The sequence below is a fragment of the Periplaneta americana genome, chromosome 16, assembly GCF_040183065.1.
Source record: "Periplaneta americana isolate PAMFEO1 chromosome 16, P.americana_PAMFEO1_priV1, whole genome shotgun sequence".
Lineage (NCBI taxonomy): Eukaryota > Metazoa > Arthropoda > Insecta > Blattodea > Blattidae > Periplaneta > Periplaneta americana.
The window spans coordinates 28,579,039-28,588,913 of NC_091132.1; the positions used below are offsets into that span (position 1 = coordinate 28,579,039).

The 9,875-nt window shown below is 36.6% G+C and overlaps 1 non-coding gene across 1 annotated transcript; it reads left to right on the forward strand.

Annotated features, from left to right (window-relative positions):
* The first annotated feature begins 6,093 nt into the window (after window positions 1-6,093).
* On the forward strand, window positions 6,094-6,165 carry TRNAF-GAA (transfer RNA phenylalanine (anticodon GAA)). Its single transcript has one exon. It is a non-coding gene; the product is annotated as a tRNA-Phe (tRNA).
* Window positions 6,166-9,875: the final 3,710 nt, after the last annotated feature.

Below are 9,875 nucleotides of genomic sequence, written 5' to 3' on the forward strand. Positions count from 1 at the left end.
CATATGAAAGAAATTACTCCCAAACTAAATTCAGCTTGTTTTTCTATTAGATCTATCTAAGAGAAAGCAATATCAATACCTTAAGAACAATGTACTTTGCATACTTCCAATCGATGAGTTCTGGAATAATATTTTGGGGAAATTCTACAGATAGTAACAGTATATTCTTAATACAAAAAAGAGTAACTAAAATAATAGTATGTGCCAAATCTAGAGAATCGTGTAGGACCATTTTAAAAAAACTATAAATAATGTCCATAGCTTGTCAGTATTTATATTTTCTTTAATAAACTTCCTCGTATGTAATCGTGAAAACTAAAACAACAGTTCATAGCAAAAATACGCGTCAAAAATGACTTTTATACCCATCGACAGTTCTATCGTGCTATCAAAAGGAGTGCGTTATAAGGCAGTAAAATTTTTTAATAGCCTCCCTATGGATATAAAAAATGAAACTCAAAACTTAAGATTATTTAAGACCAAATTAAATCAGTACTTAATTTCTCATGCCTTCTATTCTGTAGGTGAATTCATGATATTCAACAACGCTTCATTAATATTTCTGTGTTCTGTTAAGTATCGATACTAAAACTTTGTGTTGTACTAGTAGACTATATTGTCAAACTCTTCTGTGTATATTTCAATTAGACTGTGAATATAATTAACACTTTGTAGTACTATTAAATTTTTTTTTGTTTGGCGTGTTCCATATTCTAACTGTGAAGCGATGTACGAATACCACAGAATGTAAATAAATACAATACAATGTATCTCCACTTCTGAATTACCCTATAAAATAAACAAAGAAGTTATCCAATTCGGAGAAATAGAAACGAGTATAATCCACACGAAGGGAGCTCTGTACTGTCTACACTCTATCTCGTGGGATACGTGTCTAACAGACAAGCACAGACTCTCTCTGCTTTCCGATGTGTTCGTGTAGGTTGCAGCATCTGTGACAGATAGCAAGACAATTTTATACAGTATAAATTATGGATAAAGTAAAATCTTAGTATTATTGAAAAGTTAAAGTATGATACTCCCTCTATTCCAAAATATGGAATAGAAAGATGTCATTAATTCTATTCCAAAATATGGTATACATTTGTTAAAATTCTCAGTAATATAATGGAGAATTGCTTCGAACCAACAGACATAATAGGGTTCGTTCTCTCATCGCATATTCAATCCGTCAGAATGCTTCCTATGAGGTTTATGAGGAGGTTGGTTGCGTCTCTTCTGATGGCTCTACTAGACGTGCTGATATCATCATAATTGATCGGCAGAAGGATAAGGGTGTCATTCTTGATCCCACAATCCGTTTTGAGATGCACGAGCAACAGCCACAAGAGGTGTGTCGTGAAAAACAAGTCATATATGAGCCTTGTTGTCAGCATCTTGGAGCACAATACCACAGCACACATTGGACAGTTTTTGGGCTCATGTTCGGTGCCCGTGGCACGATCCCACGAGAAACTTTAAATCAACTTAAACAATTTAACATTTCTGATGCAACGATTGATGCCATAGGTTCGCATGTGTTAAAATCATCCTTAGCTATAATTAGTAATTAGAGCCAAGATTTATATGTAGTAATAGTTAAGAATGACGCCTAGTATAGTTGAGTCGATATGATGCCGGTTAAGAAGGTTTTAAGCCTGGTTGACAAGACTCGAAATGCAAGAAAAGTCACAAGGACTAGACAATGCAGCTTTTAAACCCCCCGCTGTTTTGTAAGTGATGGTTAAGAGGATTAAAGACCTTTAGCGCTAACTAATAAAAGTACTGAATGATAAGAATTACAAGTATAAGGAGTGGGGGGCATGGCTTGCATGTTTATAAACTATGTATACTGACTGAAAATATTAGCTTTTACTACATACGAATCCTAGCTTTATTACTAATTAGTAATCATTTGTACCCAATAAACTTTTATTGTAAATTATTTCCTATGTTTTCTTATCATTTAACTTATCTTAATGTTTTTTTCTTTCAAATTGTCACATAATCTATCTATCGAACCCATATTTAGGGCGGCTATTTTTTAGAAAATTATTCTCTCTACATTTTTATTTGACTGATAAATTAACATAAGAAAAACATAAAAATTAGGTACATTTCATTCTATATTGATGTCAAATTAATAAAGAAAAGAAGAAAAATTGTTTTGAGAGAGGCAAATTAACATAAAAACTGCAATAAATTACAACCCGTTTTTGTACGACTGTTGAGCTTTAGATGTTCTACTCAAAATTGACTGGGTTGGTGTTACATTTTCTGCAATAGGAACACCACAGCATTTGCCCACTTATTTCTGTTCATAATGAACTATTTAAATATTATAGTTTGATGCACTACAGAAGACTAGAAACATTCACAACTGCATTGTCTGATAGTCCCTACACTACTGAACAGAATACCACACCGCGAACGTTTCGTGTGCGCATGCGCAATAATGAAACTTGTTTTGTTTGTTACTATACCATATTTTGGAACGGAGGGAGTAGAATAATTAACATTGTGTAATAGTTCTTTAATGCACGCCATTGGACAGGATCATGGCGACCTAAATTCAGTTCAGGGCAAAACAGCATGCCTAGCAGCCTCTAGATGTCGTTAATTTTGTAGAATGCTTTACCAGCGACAGCACGTTGTTGACCTGTCCACTGTGCAATTATAACTGGATTGAATAGTAATGTTACACATGATAACAGGTGAAATCACCATGTTGAAGTTGTAGTTTCCCTGAAGGATTCTGTAAACATAAGCCTATACCTATATTTTTCAGCAGGAAATGTTTATGATTCATATGCATATTTCTAGGTTGATTTCGGTAGTAAATAGTGAATATGGCCAATATATCTTCAATTCTTTAGAATAAATAGCTATACAAAGATACGCAAAAAGACGTCATGAAAACTCCACTTTTCCGGTGTCCGGTTCATGTAAACGTGTGCTTCTGTAAAAATCGGAAACATAATTTTTGCTGCATCACAAAATTTTTCTTTACATTTTCTGTGTTATAAAAGTGTATGCAGGGTGTTTCAAAAATACGTTGCATAATTTCAGGTATGTATTTCCCACATGCAGACAATCAAAATAGTTCATTACAACAAGTGTCCGGAAATGCTTTATTTCCGAGTTATGGCCTTCGCAACATTGAAATTCACCGTTTTTCTTTCTGCAGGTCGTTGCCGTCAAAGGAGACATTAGGAGGGCACTCTGACAGTTCATTCCGTGGCGAAGGTTACATTCAGTGTTGTGTAGGCGTTAGACTGTGCGACATGTATTCAAATCAAACAGACTTACGGGGCAGGCGTACACAAACTTCTTGGAAAACACCATGCCTCATGTTTTAGAAGACACTCCACTGATCAATCGTCAACATATTCACTTCTTCCATGATGGCGCTCCTGCACACTTCAGTCGTACGGCTCGCCGGTACTTGGATCGAAGGTTTCCTGATCGATGGATAGGTAGAGGTGGCCCAATTGCTTGGCCTCCACGCTCACCTGATCTGAACCCTCTCGATTTCTACTTGTGGGGCCATTTAAAATCATTGGTTTATTCGTCTCCGGTGCCTGATTTGGAATCCCTTCAGAATCGAATTGTGGCATGTTCTGAGGACATACGCAATACTCCTGGAGTTTGGGATCGTGTTCGCAGGTCAATGAGACATCGATGTGAGGTCTGTATTCAAGCAGGAGGTGGACATTTTGAACATTTTCTGTAATGACAACGACCTGCGGAAAGAAAAACGTTCCGGTGAATTTCAATGTTGTGAAGGCCATAACTCGGAAATGAAGCATTTCCGGACACATGTTGTAATGAACTATTTTGATTGTCTACATGTGGGAAATACATACCTAAAATTATGCCCCGTATTTTGAAACACCCTGTATAAACAAATAATTATTTTATGCTCGACCATGCCGAGATGTAGTAATTATACACCTGGTAGTAGCCTTTTAATGCACCTCATTAAAGTACACCTATTCATTATATTTCATTTGTTCAGCCAATGAGAAATCACCATTGTACCATTATAAAAGCGCAAGTATCGATTATTCTCGGATATGCAATCGAAAGACAACTAGAGAAAAGTCACGGAGGCTGGAAATCCAATACTGTCGCAGAAGCTTATGTTCTGTTACTATAATAATTAGCGTTAATTGTAAATAATATTCAAATAAATTCAATTTGTCATCTCGTTTTTCAATTCTAAATCAATTTCCAGGTTTATGAAGACTAATGTTCATGTTATTCTCTAGATTATATCAAGGTCAATGAAATTCGTTCCTCGGAAAAAATCAATACTTTCGCGTCTGCGCACATCTCACAATTTAGAAGGTCAGTTCCCCTCCTCACTTACATAACCATAACATGAATACTGATGAATAATTTCAAGTTAGAAATATGGTTGAGCATAAAAAATCGTATGAAACTTGCGTATGAAACTTGCCTATAATGGTAATTAAGGCGCTCGTATGAAAATTATGAAACTCGCTTGCGCTCGTTTCATAAACAAACATACTCGCGTCTTAATTACTACCATTATAGGCTCGTTGCATAATGTACTAAAAAGTTTCTTCCTATTATTCTTCTGTATTTCATAAATTAGGGCTGTCCCGAATTCATGGAAAACCTTTCAACGTTATCTTTGGTATTCTCTAGGGTTCAGTTGTATTATCGGTTGTTCTGAATGGTTGTGAAACTTGGACTCTCACTTTGACTGAAGCATTTTTAGCCTTAATGAACCAGTAAAGCTATCATTAGTTTAGTGATAGAAATTTTCGTCTTTAAATTTTTAATAGTTCATTAGTTGCAGTACAAAATGGCGGAACGTTTCGACGCAGAATTATTACATTTAGAACTGCTCGAAAATTAAGAGCCAGAAGGAGACAATATTAATCATTTAAGGAACGATCACTGTGAAAATTTAAATGATACAACATTTTATGAAAGATACCTTAAATAATAGCTGCCAAATCTAGGGAATCTGTAGGATCATTAAAAAAAAAAACACAAATAATGCCCATGGCTTGTCAGTATATTTTTGCATTAATAAATTTCGTAGTATGTAACCGTGAAACCTTTGTAACCAATTCAACAATTCTCAGCATAAATACGCGTTAAAAATGACTTTCATACTCCATCGGCAAGCTTATCATGCTATCAAAAAGGAGTGCGTTATAAGGCAGTAAAAATTTTTAATAGCATCCCTATGGATATAAAAAATCAAACTCAAAACACAAGATTACTTAGGTCCAAATTCAAGAAATACCCAATTTCTCACGTCTTCTATTCTGTAGGTGAATTCATGACATTCAACAACGCTTGATGAATATTTCTGTCTTGTATTAAGTAGCCTATTGATACTAAACTTTTGTATTGCACTAGTAGACTATATTGTAAAATTCTTCTGTGTATTTATTTATTTTACTTAGTTATTTAACGACGCTGTATCAACTACGAGGTTATTTAGCGTCGATGGGATTGGTGATAGCGAGATGATATTTGGCGAGATGAGACCGAGGATTCGCACAAGGATTATCTGACATTTGCCTTACGGTTGGGGAAAATCTCGGAAAAAAAACCAACCAGGAAATCAACCCAAGAAAATTTGGTTGGTGAACAGTTGGCATTTTAGTGAGTTGTTAAATGTTTTAATGTTCATGGTTAATGTTTAATTTGGATTGATTTAGGCCTACTGAATGATGAAAGATGATTGCAGCGGAGAAAAATTCTCTCCGGCACCGGGATTTGAACTCGGGTTTTCAGCTCTACGTGCCGAGGCTCTATCCACTAAGCCACACCGGATTCCCATCCCGATGTCGGATCGAATGCTCTCAGTTTAAGTTCCACCTCTTGGGTTCCCTCTAGTGGCCTATCCTCATGCACTGCGTCATAGATGTATGATAGTGGGACCATGTCCACACACATGTGCAGAGGTGCACTCGTTATGAGTGACTAAGTGGCCGGGTTCCGACGGAATAAGCGCCGTCTTAAATCACTACGTCATTATTTGCATATCATATATATTATTATCATGTAGGCTACCGAAGTACATCCGAGACTATATCGGGATGGAAATCCGGTGTGGCTTAGTGGATAGAGCATCAGCACGAAGAGCTGAAAACCCGGGTTCAAATCCCGGTGCCGGAGAGGATTTTTCTCCTTTCCACTCATCTTTCATCATATCATGACGCAGAATATCTGCACGGAAATATCATGTAATCATAATAATATTTGATTTACTGAAGCTTGGTGAAACTGATAATTAATCTTGAAACACATTCCAATTTCTTTTTACTGAGAGAATAAGAAGTGGAAATATATATATATATATATATATATATATATATATATATTTTTTTTTTTTTTTCCTGGAATGTTGTCACTTCATCAGTTAACACTTTACATTAATATTATCAACAATAATTTCTAAATTTGAAAGACATGTTGGTCCGACAAGTTAACAAGTAAATGAAGATAAATATCATAGGTCCTTCAATAACTGTCTATTTTATAAGCTGCACACATGTTTTGCAGACCTTTATCTCAAGGCATAGTTTTTATAACTTAATATCTAGACTTTACAGAGGCTTGAATTATTACAACCATTTGCCTGTTTTTCAAGTCATTATGTTTACTTTGCCTTTTGTATGCACAGTTATTTTTAATATTGTAATTTTTCTCACGTCTTGTATTTTATTACATTTCATTATGTTGCATTCCATCTATGTCTTTATGTAAAAAGCTTCATAATATGCTAACCAGACCTTAAGATGCTATCTTAATAGCGAAAGCTCTAGTCGTATATATATATATATATATTCTTATGTGTATAACCTAATGTAAAAATTTTTTGTATTACGCATTAGATTAAAAATAGACAGTTATTGAAGGACCTATGATATTTACCTTCATTAACAATAATTCCTGTAAATAACTGAAGAAATACAGATTTATCTTGAGCCGTTACTTTACTTTTTTTAATGTCTTCATTCGCATAATATGGTAGGGGTATGAAGTTAAAGGTTTGCTTGTGTGGAAATTCACGACCTGTTAGGACTCAAATATCCATTTGCGAACAGCTCCTGTACAGAACGTCATGACAACGGCTCAGCATGTACGGAAAGTCCCTTTTCCTCAGTAAGCGGTTTATGTGACGGGATAGCGCAGGTGAGGCAGAAAGTAATGTGATTATTCTGCGGACAGGTTCGAGTTCCTCCCCTTCTTTGTATTATTAACAATGGACTCTAATTACCGCAGCGGAGTTGATATTTATTCTACCCATGGCCAATATATTTTCATCATCACGATGCGCATTTTTTCTTATTTCAATATTCTGGTTGTCATATGAAAATTACAAAGACTTCCAGAGTAGTCTAATTAAATTTCAATAAAAGTTACGAATTTAAAATTGAATTCCCAATCGTAACAAGGTCAAAATAATCAGTGTCATGCAAATAACAAATACCTTCCCGTTACACCTCTTAAACTTTCATAACAATCCGTTTTTTTTTTTTTTTAAATATCTGAAATGATATTACGCGTTATGATTTGTTTTACGGCATACTTAGACTCGTAGATGAACGGCGGTCGAGCACATAAGTTGGTAGAGAAATTGAATATGGACTAGAAGATCCTGAGTTGAGTCGACGGCGAAGGGATTTTTTTTCGTTTCCAAAACTTCCAGACCTAATCTGAAGTTCACTCAGCTGTTAAATTGTGTACCGCGACTTCTTGGGAGTAAAAGGCAGTCGGAATGTAGTGCCGAATACACCACTTCATTCTAGTGCCGAGGTCAGAAAAGCGCGGAATTCTACCTCCATGGCTTCCATACCTCTTTATGGCATTTTAGTGGAATACTTTTAACATTACGTAGATGAATATCACAAATTTTGTCACAATGGTGGTATATTTTTTTTTCTTAAATATGTGCAGAAACATGAATTTAACATAATTTCAAGGGAAAAATTGTTCCGGGGCCGGGTATCGATCCCGGGACCTCTGGTTGAACGTACCAGCGCTCTACCACTGAGCTACCCGGGAACTCCACCCGACACCGTCCCAACTTCTTCCTTTATATCCACACAACTCGCGTGGGCTGACGAAACGCCAGAGACCCACAACGAGTGCACACAATCTCTGTGTGACTTGGAATTGTGGTTTTCTGTTAACGTACACATAACGTATATATTATGCAAATCTAGTCTTTCAGGTGAAGCTCCCTGTGAAGCAGATTTGAATAATTTCAAGGGAAAAATTGTTCCGGGGCCGGTATCGATCCCTGGACCTCTGGTTGAACGTACCAGCGCTCTACCACTGAGCTACCCGGGAACTCCACCCGACACCGTCCCAACTTCTTCCTTTATATCCATACAACTCGCGTGGGCTGACGAAACGCCAGAGACCCACAACGAGTGCACACAATCTCTGTGTGACTTGGAATTGTGGTTTTCTGTTAACGTACACATAACGTATATATTATGCAAATCTAGTCTTTCAGGTGAAGCTCCCTGTAAAGCAGATTTGAACAATTTCAAGGGAAAAATTGGGACGATGTCGGGTGGAGTTCCCGGGTAGCTCAGTGGTAGAGCGCTGGTACGTTCAACCAGAGGTCCCGGGATCGATACCCGGCCCCGGAACAATTTTTCCCTTGAAATTATTCAAATCTGCTTTACAGGGAGCTTCACCTGAAAGACTAGATTTGCATGAATTTAACACTTTTTTTTAAGGAATTAGAAGAATCAGTTGAAATTTGTAATTATTATTCAAGTTTTCATTTTTGAGAATCTCGTGAAACCTAAACTTTCACAATGTTGAAGGATGGCTAGAACAGAGAAAAATTCTCTCCGTCACCGGGACTCGAACTCGGGTTTTCAGCTCTACGTGCTGACGCTCTAGTGCGTTGGACATTGTGCCACTGTCACAAATTCTGTGACACAGTACATGGGTGTAGGCCACCAAAGGGAGAACTGAGAGGTAGAACTTAAACTGAGGGGATTCGATCCGGCATCGGAACTTGGATAAAGCGTCACCACGTAGGGGATTCGAGACTACTATGTTCTGGTCACATAATCATATACTTTGGTTCTTCGTAAGCTCACTGAAAATAACAGTTTATTAATTCTAAAATATGTCTTTCAAATATTGTCCATGTCAGAATATGTGTTATTGCTAAATTATATCTATATTATCACATCTTGAATGTACAGTAATATGAATGTTAAGCCTATTGGAAAGAACAGTCTATTAATTTTTAAAATACGCTTCTCTCAAAATATTATTCTTCAAGTTCAAAAATGGTTTATTGCGAGATTATACAATTTTCTACTTGAAATATTTACCGAATAAGAGATTGTTAAACATTTGGGGAAGAAACATTTTTTCTGAAGAAAAAAAACTATGAACTTTCCACAAATATGATATTATAGTTTTTTGTTACATATAACATGACCTATTCGCTCTGGAAATCTGCAGGGCTATTTCACTTCTATCCTCTATGTTTATGTAATAAATAAATAGGTAGGTAGGTAGATAGATAGATAGATAGATAGATAGATAGATAGATAGATAGATAGATAGATAGATAGATAGATAGATAGATAGATAGACGGACGGACGGACGGACGGACGGACGGACGGACGGACGGACGGACGGACGGACGGACGGACGGACGGACGGACGGACGGACGGACGGACGGACGGACAGACAGACAGACAGACAGACAGACAGACAGACAGACAGACAGACAGACAGACAGACAGACAGACAGACAGACAGACAGACAGACAGACAGACAGACAGACAGATAGATAGATAGATAGATAGATAGATAGATGGGCCTAAATAAATAAATAAGTA